The sequence below is a fragment of the Cupressus sempervirens genome, chromosome 9, assembly GCF_028749045.1.
Source record: "Cupressus sempervirens isolate cs-2001-9-10 chromosome 9, ASM2874904v1, whole genome shotgun sequence".
In the NCBI taxonomy this organism is placed as follows: domain Eukaryota; kingdom Viridiplantae; phylum Streptophyta; class Pinopsida; order Cupressales; family Cupressaceae; genus Cupressus; species Cupressus sempervirens.
In genome coordinates, this window is record NC_143126.1 from 199,993,596 (window position 1) to 200,009,047 (window position 15,452).

General features: G+C 33.9%; 1 pseudogene; it reads right to left on the reverse strand.

Moving 5' to 3' along the window:
- Window positions 1-15,452, reverse strand: part of LOC149538175 (cucumisin-like) — a 44,125-nt pseudogene that overhangs the window by 22,555 nt on the left and 6,118 nt on the right.

Sequence of the window (15,452 nt, forward strand, 5' to 3'; positions counted from 1 at the left end):
CAAATGCACAATTGAGAGATCCTTGTAGTACGGTAACCTACTAAATTGAGTAGGATAACTTTTCATTCCTCTAGGAAGTTGGTCATTGATTCCTTGACGACCTTCACAAGCATCAATTACAACGTTAGTAAATATAAGACAATATCAAAATACAAATTTTAAACTTCAGACGAAAAATTGGATATTACCTTGACAATTTAGTCGATCATATTCCAACTTCCATAAATGAGGTGTCATTCTTCGTGACCTTGATGATGTCTCTTCTTTCCCATTGAAAAGATATTTTTTGGTAATTCGATACCTATGATTATTGTGGAGAAAATTTCTAAACTCATCAAACACCTGCTTTCTTAAAGTTCTTGAATGACGAGATTTCATCTTCGGACCACAAACTGGACATGCGAATTTTCCCTTTGTCTAAAGACCTACAAGATCATGTAGAAGTGGATCATGTACAATTATCATGCGCAACTTAAACATTTGATAGTAATGTGTAAGCACTATAACAAACCAAAAATATGTGATATTAACAATATAACATACCACAAAAATGAGTTAACCCAGGGGCATCATGTATTGTCCATACAAGCATTGCATGGAATTGAAATTGTCAATGTTCTATCGATCTAGAGATGTCATACATAGTGATGCCATTCCATAACCTCAACAACTCGTCAATCAAGGGCTCAATATACACGTTCATATCTTTCACTTGGTATTTACCTAGCAATTGAATGAACATAAACATTACATTATTATTATGACCATTTTCATGTACTATTTATAAATTAATTTAGATAACTATAAAATGATAAAAATACCTAGCACAATCATTGACAACATTATGTGCTCCCTCTTTATGGACATCCAAGGAGGAATGTTATTATTAATAACAAAAATAGTCCACACTAAGTAAACAGATCTCATATCTCCAGATGGATTGACACCGTCCGCTGCCAATGAAAGCTTCAAATTATGAGGTTCTTCTTTAAAGTGTGACCATGTTTCTTCTATCTCTTTAAATGCAAAACCATCGGTAGGCATTCACATAATGTCATCTTGACTTCTATTGCATGCATGGTAATCCATAAATTGTGCCAAGGTAGCGCACCTGAATAACCGTTGAAGATGTGGAATAATGAGAATGTAGCAAAGAACCTTGTGAGGCACTTTTTTTGTTATTTGATCTGACCAATATCTACTACTATGACAATCAGGGCATTTTGCTACAAATTCATATTGTTTATGATATAGAATGTGATCATTGGGACATGCATGTATTGTTTGATACTTCATTCCAATCTGATCCATAATGTTAGATAATTCTCGGTACGAACGAGGCAAAATGTTTGATGGTGGTAACAAAAACTCACTAATCAACCTACAACAACAAATATGCATTGTTAATATTATGAATAGTAATTGTATGCTAACATTGAAGATGACAAAAATGACATACCTTAGCACACGTGGCATTGCTACATTAGATATACCATTCATAACCTTTAAGTTCACCAACAACACTATAGCCAAGAGTAGAGTTGTTTGGGAGCCTTCGTATAAGGGCTCGTGTGCCTTCTCAAGTAAAGGTATATCAAGACCATCTTCATCATCATTATCAAATTCGCTAGTACCATCATTGTGAGCCTCTTCATCACCTGCCCCAATACCATCTTCTTCAATCATGTCCTCTGGCACATTATCATCTTCTTCCATGAGAGTGTTATCCTCAGCTTGGATATTCACACCTCTATGTTCCTCCAGTAGGAAATCCACATTCAGCAATGGACAAAAATCGTGGCCCCCTTCAACATGACCATGTTGCCTACAATGACTCTAGGCTGTTGTGATTAGATTTATTTGAGTCTTTAAGCCTTTACACTTCTTGCAAGGACAATAACATTTATTAGGTTTTCTTTGAAACTGAGCCCACAATGCAGCCATTGTCTCATTTTGTTCAGTGTTCATATTGTCAGGCGTGGTCTTTCTTCACAGGAAAATATATCTGCAAATAAATTGGACATGTTGTGATTAATGTTTATATCTGCACATATGGTTTTTCTTGATTAATGTTTTCAAATGTAACTAAAATGATCCTATAATTTTTAGAAGCCGTAGATGTTTGCAAAATGTGTAGTACCACCCTTTTACCAAAAAAACACACCTAGTATAGAATAATGGATAAGATCAAGACAACAATAATACTGGTCCTTCTATTGATACGCCTTTTGAAGGTTGAATAAGGTCCTAATTTTGCTAACCCACTCTGTTTTATCTGCTATACTTTCTACTTTCAGCATAATTGCACTATGTGCTGGAATAGAAAGCCATGAAACAAAGATCAACAACCATTTGAGCATAGAAGGTGCCAATTTAATATACAAATATGTGCACTTGTAGTTTGAAACTTGAACCCCACAAAGACACACACCTTTTAGTACTATTCTGTATGAAACCTTGTTGTTGATTTTGAATGTAAGACTTATAGCTACAACATCATGACCATTTGCCTTTTTTGAGTTTTTAGAACTTGATTTAGCTAGAGCTGGAGAATCAGAAGTACCATCATTAACTCATTTATTCAAAGACATTAATTCATTAAAAAAATTTGTGGTGCTTGCTAGACAATGAAGAAAACCAAATACTCCATATAAAATTACACAATGGATAAACAGACAGAAACAGTCAATCTCATTTTTTCATTACTTGATTTAGAAGTTTAAAGGTTCCAATTACAAAACAATTTTTGTATCCTTCGAGGAACTTTTGAAAAAGACCAAAAGCCTTTACAATCATAAGAGATCAACTTATAGTATACTTAAATGTTAGTAAAGATCTGCATTGTAAAGTTTCTTGGAAGTGACTGGCAGACATTACAATTACTATGCCACTTAGGCACCATGATATTGCCACATAGGCACTACGATAAACTTAACCATTTCTATTGGTTGGAGAGGCTATGGTGAATTAAAGTAGTATCTAGAGTATCTAGGAATCAAGACCTTTATTAACATGCAACAAAGCAGAGTTCTTTGCTAAAGTAAAACTATGTATTCTCATGCTTCTCCATAGTTGTAGAGGCATGTTTGGTACCATCCTCCTAAGGCATGGATGCAGATAACATTTACTCTTCCCAAAAAATTGAACATAAAGCATTTCAAAACAGAAATCACAAAGAATTTTTGTCTTCACTAGATTCTTATTTCAAGTGAATTCTCAATACATCTAGACACTTCGTTATGGCATAATGATTCAAGTTAGCAATCTTTTGTAGCAGCTTTACAATCCTATCTAGAAATACTAGTTCTTTACACTTTTCTGGAAATGATTCTTTACACAATGATATTGGCAATATATTGTTGGCTGACAAATTTTCCCTCTTAAAAGATATTGGAATAAGGGTGATACTCTTGCTCAAGGTTGTTATCACCTTTTATTACTTTGAAGGTACAACCCCCTACATAATAGCCAACTTGGAAAAAGGGTCAGACTCTAGGGGAAAGTTATCCACCCTCTAACTTCACCATCCAACCTAATGTTTTACATTAAATAGTGGAAACCAAGGGAAGGAAGCCCTTCAAATGTGCTCACCCATCTTTGGATTCCAAAAGCAGAATTTTTTATCATTCATAAGGATGCCAAGGCAAGGGATTAACAAAAAGGTTGAACAAGAAGCTTAAAATGACCTCAGAAGACAAAAAGTGAAAATTTCCATAAGCTGCACAATACTAATCTCCCCTCAGACCTAGAATAAGTTTGTTCAGAAAAAATGACAAGAACTGCCTCCTTGGCAAAAGGGTCCTTAGACTCTATGGAAAAAGTTATCCACCCTCTAACTTCACAACCCAACCTAATGTTTTGCATTAAATAGTGAATAGCAAGGGAAGGAAGCCCTTCAAATGAGCTCCCCCATCTTTTTTGGATTCCAAAAGCAGATATTTTTATCATTCATAAGGATACCAAGGCAAGGGATCAACAAAAAGGTTGAACAAGAAGCTCAAATAACCTCACATGACAAAAAAATGAAAACTTCCATATGTTGCACAATATTAATCTTCTCTCAAACCAAGAATAATTTTGTTCAGAAAAGATGGCAAGTACAAATCTGAAAGAAGTAGGGAAGACATCAGCATTGTGTAAAAATGAGGATAGAATTGTCCCTAACTTTGCTAGGGAAGCTTATTTAAGTAAATAAAAATGATTATTATGAAAGAAAAAATTGCATCTTCCATTTATATTATTTAAAAGACAGGCATGTAGGGTTGTGTGTCATGATTAGTGCTGAAAATTATAGTAACATGTGACATTACATGTTTTTTTAAAAGCATGAATATGCTCGTCTTCTATCCTAGATTCTCCATACATAAACTTAGTACAAAATCACTTGGGATATGTAGATGAAATGTATTCCATCTTTGCCTTTGTAACCAAAAGATCTAAAAGGAGAGTGAAAAGGTAGATTTATTCTTAAAAGAATGGATTACTAAATATAAGACAAGAGATTATTCTAATTAGTTTAATTGCATTATAGTTTTTGAACTGGAGAATTAAAGAACAAATATAAACTAAGCATGTTTACAAAAAATTCAATAAGATAATAGAATGATAACTAAAATAATGTAAGTCTTCATTAATTTTCTTTTATATGAATAGTTGTATTGAAAAAAATGAATAATTGGAAAAAAAATTTACTAAGAAGTTAAAAATGGTGGTAATTGGAGAATTTTTACTTTTCTTCAAGTAGGGGAAATGTATCATCAAGTGTTTATCCACCCAACCATGGATCAATCTTGATCCTTCCTTGCATATTGCTAACTAAAGTGAGCCCAATCCTCTACAAGGGAATAAGAGAAAACCTTCTAGGAACTAGCGTAAGAGTCCTACACCTTATCAATCAAATCCTACAACTCTTGTCAACTTGGTGTGACCCTTGACTAGAGGTGTATCCAACATCTTAGGATTGTCCAACAGTTGAACTAGTGTACCTAGGCAAAGGATTTCACAACTATGAAGTTAACCTCTCATCCTATCCCACTTGAACTTAAGTCATGTTAGATCATGGGGTTACTAAGGAATACGATTCCCTCCTTTGGTATTCGAATCGTAGAGATACATGAATTTAACTTCTAATTACAACTGCTGAAGAACATCATCTCATAAATTATAATGATTCTTGTCAATGGATTAGTTTGGTAAGTGTAATTGTAACTTAAAACTTGGCTCCAATGGATAAAATGTCGCTATACTTGGAATTGCCCCACATCTTGTCCATTGGTAAGTTTGATGTGATAATTTAGAATTCATAAAATAGTTGAAAGTGTTATAATTTTCTAAATACAAGAAATATCTTCTACCATCATGCTACATGCTAGAAGGGAGAGAGAACATACAAAATTTAGTTGTGTTACTGGTAGAGTCCTTTGATTGTTAAAGTATCACTTTCATATGCTTTGACTTTTGAGACACAAAAATTCAAAACTCATTGTTAAGATAGTTTCATATTATAGCAGATGATTTTTTTTCCATTTACATATTTTATTTTCACGTTAAATTCAGTCTCTTTGGTTTTGTCCATCCTATTGTCAACTAATGCAATGGTTTCTTCTTCTAGAGTATTTAGTCACTTTTCTTATTTAAAAACTATGGTGATTAGCACTACCATTTTTTATTAACAAAAAGGATATACAACATACTAGTAAATGATGTCATTACAATTTTCTCAAGGTTTATTATTTCTAGGTTGTGTATGTTACTATCTAGGCTCAAAAGTTTAGTCTTTTTGAAGATTATCTTATAGGAAGAATTATTAATGTTTATATTTCAAGAAGAATGTAAAGTAAAAATGTAGACATGAATACCTTCTTGGGCATGCTATAACTATAGAAGATTCAAGATCACATATGGAAAGTTTTAAAGTAGAATAAAGAATTGATAGTCTCTAGGGAGCTACAACTAAGAGGTTAGGAATTTTGTACATTTTAACTATATATGTTAAGGAATCTTAATGGAAAGATCAAATTAAAGTAAAATTTTAGAGAGATTGGCTACAATTAACATGCCAAAACCTTTGAGAGTTATACGAGGCATAGGTGACTTGTAGATGGACATGTATGCTAGAAAACTTGGTGCAGTTCTTTATTACTTGAGAGGGGATCTCAGTGATAGCAATCAGTCACTATCTGTGTAGTATTCTACATTAATGCAAACCTGCACCGAACACCACCAAAAGGAAGGAAACAGAGCTGAATTTGCATAGTCTACTCACAACACCCACCTATAGACACTTGGACTATTCTTGGCTCAATTTGTAAATCTCATTAAGAATGGTTCCAATTTTTGTCATCACTAGATAACAAAGAGGGGTGTTAGAGTCATTGCCAGTTTTTTCACCATTCTTTATGCTAAAACAGAGATTCAGAAATGCCTGTAATAAAATCTATCGAATCGCACGTGTAAAATTCAAAATAATATACATCCACTATTCATGTCATGTCATCCCCAAACTTCATCAATAATCTAGATCCCAAGATATTTCCATGGGACAACCCTCTAGACTGAGAGAATCTAAACAAGCCATATAGGGATGAATTGTTTACAATTAAACAGATAGTGTCAAAGAGAAAAGACATTAGAATGAACATGAAAGCTCAAAAGTTGGTGTTTTGTACATGGCACTCTTGAGAAAGACATGAATATCTTTGGCCATATTAACTCTGTGATAGCTATCACACACACACACACACACACACACACACACACACACACACACACACACACACAGATCTCAAAAATTGTGAATTTTGTATGTAGCAATCTTGAGAAAGACATTAATATCTTTCTTCTAGTCACATTAATTCTTAGATAGCTTACACAAACACACACTAGATAGAGGCTAGAAAACCATTATGAAAGTTGAAACAGTTCAGCTTAGTTGTGACTTCACATGTCAATGTTTTGAATGAATAGCGTCAAATATAATAGTCAATTTTGACTCGATCTCCAAAAGAACAAAGGTAACAACTATATCCCTTGGTGATATATTTTGTGAGAAAACTTTCACAATTTGGTTGGTAGATGTTTGGAGCCCTGAGAAAGCTAATGATGAAGATCATGCATATTTTTGTTGAATGCTTGGGTAAGATCATATCTGATTTATGGATGGCTTGTACCACTACAAAAGAGTACATGGCATTTAATAATTATGGGTTGCTAAACTTGGAAATAATATATAATTGGACAAAACTATGATTCATTTCATAGGATAGTTTTAAATTTTATGTTTACTAGCAATTCATTTAAGAGACTTAAATGTAGATCAATCATTTGTCATTCATAATGGCTACTTGCACAAGTGCTGAGATTAATGAAGATGCATAAAATAAATGCAACAATACTAATAAAAAGAGGATGAGGATAAACTAAATGTAGAAAAATGCTTCTAAATTGTCTAAAAGGCTCATTTAGATATAAACAGCGGGGAAAGACTTCTTTTGAAGGCATGGAAGACTGGATAATCATAAGATAACCATAGTAAATTCTAGCCTAAGATATAAGACAGTTCTGATATGCATAAAGGGAGCATAGGAATTAAGGAAGGATTGATGGAAGAAGGGAGGAGAAGATAGTAAGGAAGTACCTTCATTTGGTCAACAATGATGAAAAGTTTGACCTTATTTGAAGGGTGGTAATTCTGAAAGGCTGTGACCAATGCAAGGGGCACATGTGGTGAACAGAAGTGACTCTTACATTGTAAGATATAAAGAAGAGGTTTCATTTGAGGAGGGCATCCAAGGGAGATAAAGCTGGGGAATAACATATCAGGGGACGAGCCATTGCTTGGCATGAGGGTACAAAGCTGATTTGTTGTACTTACCATTTCTTGTTTACAAAATCCATTAATGAGAGTATTAAAAATAATGACATTAGGTGCAAGCCCAATTTTTAATCATTTCCTTTTCTAGCCCAATGTCCATCAATCAATGAGCTATAAGTGAAATTGTCAGGAAAAATGTGTCGATTTACCATTTTCGTAAGGAATCTATGTGCCTGCTTTATGTAGCTTATCGTGCAAAGCCCATTCATAAAAGGAGTGTAAGCAATAACATCCGGTGGAATTTCTTTCTTGTCCATTTATGCCCACAGTTTAAAAGCTTGTTCTACATTACCATTCTTGAGATGTTCATCAATCAATACACTGTGTACAGTTTTGTCACGAATCAAACCTTCTCCAAACATTTCCCTCAAAAGAAAATGTGCCTCTTGTATATTACCTTCCTTGCATAACCCAATTGTAAGAGTAGTATAAGTAATCACATGAGGCAAAATACCACTCTTTACCATATTATCAAATAGTTTGAATGCAACATTTGTGCAGGCAACCCTGCAGTGTCCAGCAATAATGATATTATACGTAAACTTTTTTGGAGCCAGACCATTTAGAATTAGTTGGTTTAAGAGTCTGACTACTTCTTCTAGCCTGTTAGCTCTACAATGACCTGAAATGAGCTATAAGTGCACATATAAGAAGGTATGTTTCTTTCAAGTATGTAATGTAATATTTGATTGCCTCACTTTTCTCTGCCAAACTTGAAATAACAAGCAATGAGTGTGTTGATCCCTAGAGCAACCTGGCTAATGTTGATAGAGAAATGTGCTTGGACATTGCAGAAGTGGATTGAACTTCAAGAAATTAATTTGGATTGTGTTAGGGATTGAACTGCAGGAGTCCATTGATTAGATTTCGATAGTTTTGTGTTCTATTTTTTGACTCATCAAATTTGTTTGCCTTGCTTTTGGATTACTAGTATTTATGAATATCTTAGGAGGTTGTTATAAGCACTAGTTTGAAAACTCCAGTTAGGGAACAAAGCAAATGAGAAATGTCTAGTCCAAAAAAAGGAAAACATTGTATAGGGTGCATATAAATATATTCAAAACAAGGCAAGAAATATCAATCTATAAAACAAAACTTCAACTTGCCTTTGTAACGTTGGGAAGGAGACTCTTCAACATTTCCAGTTGTTATTTGATCCTTTCACGCCGCCTTCTTTCTGAAATCTCTTTCAATGGATCAACTTGGAAACATTCACGAGCTCTCCTCTGCTACAATCAACCACCAAAGAACTCAAGATGTCAAACCCTACTAGTGTTAACGTTGTTAAACCCTTTTGCTGCGTACTCCGGGCCACAAATCGCAGTGGTAGAAAATGGTTCAGTGTGCACGAGTCTTCTGGGCACAATACAATAAGATTAGGGCAGAAAACATAACTTATTTCAATTTTTGGTTAAAGATGAACCCGTGTTGGTCAAAATTTCGACCAACACAGGTTCATCTTTAACAAAACTCATCACAATTTGACCAAATTGACCCCAAATTATCAAATGGTCTAAAGTTTTGGTCGAAAATTTGAGTCAAATGTACTAGTGCCATTAGACATTGGAAGTTTTGTACACCTAAGAGAGTGTATTGGTGTAGTTGATTTGGATCAGTAGTAATCCTTGTTTGTTTGGCTCGGGACAGAGGGGGAGCATTGGAATATTAAATGTATATTGACGTTTGCCCCTGGAGCCAAATGCCCACCTACCACCCCTAACGGATTGCACAACAGCCAGGAAATTTATTGCATGGTAGGTGAAATTTTGAAATTCAGAAATGGGGGGGAAAAATATTTTGTAAATATAACAAAAGGAATGATCAGTTTCATTCAACCAGTTGAGATAGAGAAAGAGCTTAGAAGTTGCAGAGAAAAAAAGAAAGAAAAGTGATCAGCAGATCCATTGGTGCACAGATAGGAGGAAGTGTTATTCATGCTTGCAGTTGCATGTGCTCTTTTGTGTCATTCTGTAAGTTTATAGCTTATTGTTTTCATTCGTTCTGTTGAAGCAGTGATTGCTCCTGGCATTATTGTATGCAGCCATTAGAGCTACAAGTTTAATGTTTAAAGTTTAAAGCCTGAAGTTTTGAAGTTTTAAAATTTGAGGGTTAGTTTAGGGCTTTCTGGTTGAAGTCGAATGCTCCCAATTTTGTAATAGTTTGAATCCAAGTTGAATAGAAAACAAGCTGGCATACTAGAATCCATTATTTTCCTTCTTCTATTCATTGCATTTTGGAAAGTTTATTTGAAAGTTTGAAGCTTTGAGTCTCTGGTTTTAATGGTGGAAATATTCACGTTATAAGCTTGCACTCGGTATTGTCTTTTGGTAGAAGTCTTTCTCTGCAGTGGTTACCGAGTTCAGTCCGTGCCTTCTTCTACCGAGCTTCTTTCTCTTATGGTTACCGAGTTCAGTCAGTGCCTTCATCTACCGAGCTCTGCCTTTCCTGTGGTTACCGAGTTCACTTGATAATCACACTATCGAGCTCCACCTTTCCTGTGGTTACCAAGTTCACTCAGTAATCACACTACCGAGCTCACTCGGTATCCTTTGGTTACCGAGTTGTGTGTCCTTTCATTTACTGAGCTAACTCGGTAAACTCTCCTGCCACCTATTTTTTCCTTTTGTTACCGAGCAAAATCTGCCTCTCGATAATAGTTTTTGCCGAGCATATTTTAAGGGTTAGGTTGTGAGTTTGATTTTGTTTTAATATTTCTCACAGTACATAGCAATTCTTGCACCAGGGATCCCACCTCGTGCATCTCCTTGAGCAATACCAAAGAGACTTGCATTCTTTATATGGTTTCCAGCAGCAGTAGAGAAGGTGTGTGTGCCATGGCCAATTCCATCTCTTGGAGACAGATAATCTCCTTCAGGTGGTGGATCATCTGAGAAACTATGGTAATACTTTGCACCCACAAGTTTCCTAATAAATTAGCCACATTTTCAGCTACATAAGTGCAAGGATATTTACTTCTATAAAAGTTTATTAGTGAAATAATAAAAAATTAAAATCAATAAACAAATAATAGTATGAAAAATAATGTAACAAACCAATATAAATTTCACATAGAAGATGTGTAGTTTTTTGCGGTAGAAACATATATAGACTTGGTAAGTAGGAGATGTATAGAGTTATTGAAGTAAAGAATAAGAACAAAATCATACATGTGTATTAATGTAATAATTATACATAAATTTTATAAGTTAAATCAATGAATATTACTAATAATATTTATAATAACAAAAGAGAGTATGCACGAGTCTAACTTGTTGCATGAAAGAAAGTCTGATGTTGTGCGGCATCCACCCTTCCATTTAGATGGTGCTGGACTAAATCCAGAATCACTGAAACTTTCTGATTCTGGCCATATTCCTACAACACCACAATGTATTTAGAGTCAATGATAAAACTATTTGTAATTCAAACTTCAGTTAAAATGCATGTGTAGAAATCCATAACAAGTTACTATGAAGCGGCAAATTTCTCTTGTTTTTGATAATCTCACCTGTGTCCAAAACACCAATAATAATATCATTCTGATAAACCAAATTATCAGGAAAGCCAACAAAATCCCATGATCTTGTTGTGAAGGTTTTGACCTCCTTGCTTTCAAACACTGAGACCACACCATCCATATCTAGTATACAGCAAAACATGAATATTAATCAAAGGCTTGTATAAATCTTACAAGATGGTAAGAAAAATAGCCGGGCCGTTCATTAAATAAGTTTTTTGTTTCTTTTACTTGAGGCTGTTGGGCCTGGGATGAAGAAAGCATAGCTGCAAATCCATCAAAACTCTTTCCATAGCTGAGCTTCAATGACTCCTCTGCTGCCTCCCGGCTTTAATAGCAACATTACAATTATAAAAAAGTATCTTAGCATATCTTTTTAATCATTGCAAACATTTTTTTATCAGAGAGGCGTGAAACCTTACCCAGAGGGGTGACTAAAACAATCAATTACGACTAAGAATAATCAAGAATGTAAAATGTCACAATACAATGACAAATCACAACATTCCTATTATTTGTATGTGAATTTTTTTTGAACTGTCTGAATGGGTTTTTTTTGGTTCCGAGCCCTCTCTTATTTGAACTAACAGATCCCAACATCCAACACAAAAATAAATATATTTTTTGTTTAATCACAATTCCATATAAGAATAGATAAGATATATTATAACCTTCCATACACAGAATGAAGCATTTCAAGGTGCAATGAAACTCCTGCTGTGTAAGGCTCCCCATTTTCTTGTGCTGGAGTGCTGCCCATGTAGACCACATGAAGCTGATTTGCCACAAATATTACATATTTAGTAAAAATTTATTAATATATTATAAATTTTTCTAACTATTTCTTTATTAAGTAGTGTACTGTGATTTGACACATTGAGGATAAAAAAATCGTTCCAAATTAAATCAGAAATATAAAACTAGCATAATGAAATATAAAAGTCACCACTCTAAAAAATAATGTACCTTTGCATCTTCCCCTACTGTGGATAATATTTCAGTATGAAGCATGATCAAAAAGAAAAGCATGGAGAGCTGAAGGTAGCTTATGTAAGGGGTGGCCATTGTAACTGTAATTAAGCCGATAACCTTCTTCTCCTTGAGAGATGTGACCATTTTCCACGTATAAATACAAACTTCTTGATCGCTCCGAGGAGAGAATGAATTTGGGACGGCTCCTAAATTTAAAATAACAGGGTGTGATTCCTCTCTATAAAAAGCAGGATTAGATTATCATTTTTTCACAGTTCTCCGGAGAAGGTAAGAGAGAACCTCTTTGCTCCACTTTAACTTCTAAAGCCAAATTACCTTTTATGCTTTGGACATTATTAGCGTATTATAGTTTAATTATGCATTGACTTATAAAGCCAAATAACCTTTTATGCTTTGGACATTATTAGCGTATTATAGTATAATTATGCTTTATTTTGATTAGTTTGTGAAGCTCTCGTGTGCTGTAATGATGGTGTAGGACTGGCCTAGTAAGTTTTGTTAAATTAAATAAAATTTGGTTAATATAAGTTACTTATATTAAACTATGTATTATTATGTAGATAATTTAAGTTAGAATAAAATTAAATTTTGATAGTAATGAGTTTGAAGTATCTTATATATCTTTATTTTTCATTTTGAACATGTATGTTTACCTAAATGAACTTTCTGTTATGAAATTATCGTAAGAAGAAGGTAGTGGTCATTTTATTATATGTAGTATATTATTTAAGGACAATATATAGGAGTCATATGGTTGTATTTTATTGTACAACATATGGCAAGCTTAAATGGATTATACATATTAAGAAGATGGTTATTTTATTGAATGCAATATATTATTTTTTCAAAATGGGCATAGATCAAAGAGCAATGATTATCTTTTATATGTAGCATCTTCTTATCTTAGAATAATCATATATATTAAAGGGATCTCAGCAATTGTCTTTTATTTCTAGCACCTTCTTTTTCTATACTGATAATAGATGAAGGAGAGATGGCCACTTTGTGCTCTACAACTCAACCAAAGTGATGCTAATAAAATCATTAAGATCTTTATCAAAGGAAATGATGAAATTTTGACTCTCATAACACTAGAGAAGTTGATAATGATATAAGAATTAAAGAAATTAAGTCCTAGTGATAAGTAAATCAATTGCATCTATTAATGTCATGAATTTGTTTATATGTTATCTACAAGTATATTTTTAGCTAATTATCACAACTTAGCATTTGTTATAATAGGTGCAACCAATCTATTTGTTAGGATTAAACCACAGACAAAAATAACAATTACATGCAAATATAACCAATATCAGAAAATAATAGATCACATAGAAAAGAACACAAGACACTAAGATTTAACATCATTCACCCAATCCCTGGGCTATGTCCACCAAACAACAAGTCCAATATTACAATACAGTGAATACAACTTGATTATAATCTCTAATCCCTTATAGCTCAATACTACCACAAGAACCAATTTTTGCATCACCTTATAAAATAATCCCTAATCCTAAGCCCTTTTATACAAGTATTAACCAACTTTATGGTTATAATTAATAATTACATGTCGATCCAAAATCTCGATAAAATAGGGTCCATATTTTTTTTTGGGCTAAAGAATTTATGAAGTATGTATAGTACTTTCCTGATTAGTCACCACAAACTAAAAATCTCTCACTTGGGGACTGATCAGGCTTGACACTAAACAATAATCTTCCACTTGGTGATTGATTAGACTTGACACTAAACAACAATCTTCCACTTGGAGACTGATCCTGTAGCTATGTCACTACTTCATGAGGCTCTCACTAGATCAAACCACCCTAGACTCTATTGTTCTTGTATTCTTACTCAATCTAGAAGACCAACCAAAGTTGAAGAGGAGTTCACCTTCTCCCTTGTTACTACCTTTGTAAACATATCTACTAGATTGTCATCTATATGTATCTTGTCTAGATTTAATTGGCCATACTCCAAAATGGACTAAATGAAATGGTATTGCAACCATATGTATCTGGTCTTAGAATGCAAAGCTAAATTTTTTGCAAGATGAATGACACTCTGACTATCTATAAACAAATAATTATCCTTCTAAAGGTGTCCCAATTCTTCCAAGAAGAATTGAAGCCATATCATCTCCTTGGTTACCTCTATAGCAACAACATACTCTGCCTATGTAGTGGATAATGCATTAAACTTCTATAACTTAGAAACCTAGCTCATGGCTACGTCACCAACAGTAAAGACATAACCTATAGTACTCTGCCTGGTATCAATATCCCCTACCAAATCTAAGTCAACATAGCCCTAGAAATCAATAGTAGAGCCCCCAAAGTGTAAAAACTTATTGGATGTTCCTCTCAAATATTTAAGAATCTATTTGATTGCATTCCAATGCTCAATCCCTGGATGACTCATATACTTGCTAATGATTCCCACTGCATGTGTAATATTTGGCCTTGTACATACCATAGCATACATCAAGCTTCCTATAACTAAAGCATAGGGTATCTTGGACATCTTATCCTCGTCTTCTTCTGTCTTGAGACACATCTCCTTAGTCAACTTCAAATGATTAGGTAAAGGTGTGCTAACAACTTTAGAATTCTCCATAGAGAAATGTTGCAACACCTTCTCCACATAATCAGCTTGAGATAACATCAATGTTCTATTCTTTCTATCTCTGGAAATCTTCATACCAAGGATTTGTTTTGCTACCCCCAAATCCTTCATAGCAAATGCATGTGGTAATTGGCATTTCAGCCCCTTAATATGATCCATGTTAGACCCAGCTATAAGCATATCATCAATATATAAACATAAAATAATGTACCTATAATCATCCAACCTCCTAAAATAAACACGATGATCTGAATGACACCTACTATATCCATGCTTATGCATAAAACTATCAAATTTTAGATACCATTGCTGAGGTGCTTGCTTCAAGCCATATAAACTTTTCTTTAATTTGCACACTAAGTTCTCCTTACCTCTGACCTCAAATCCCCATGGTTTAATCATATATATCTCTTCATCCAAATCACCATGAAGAAAAGTTGT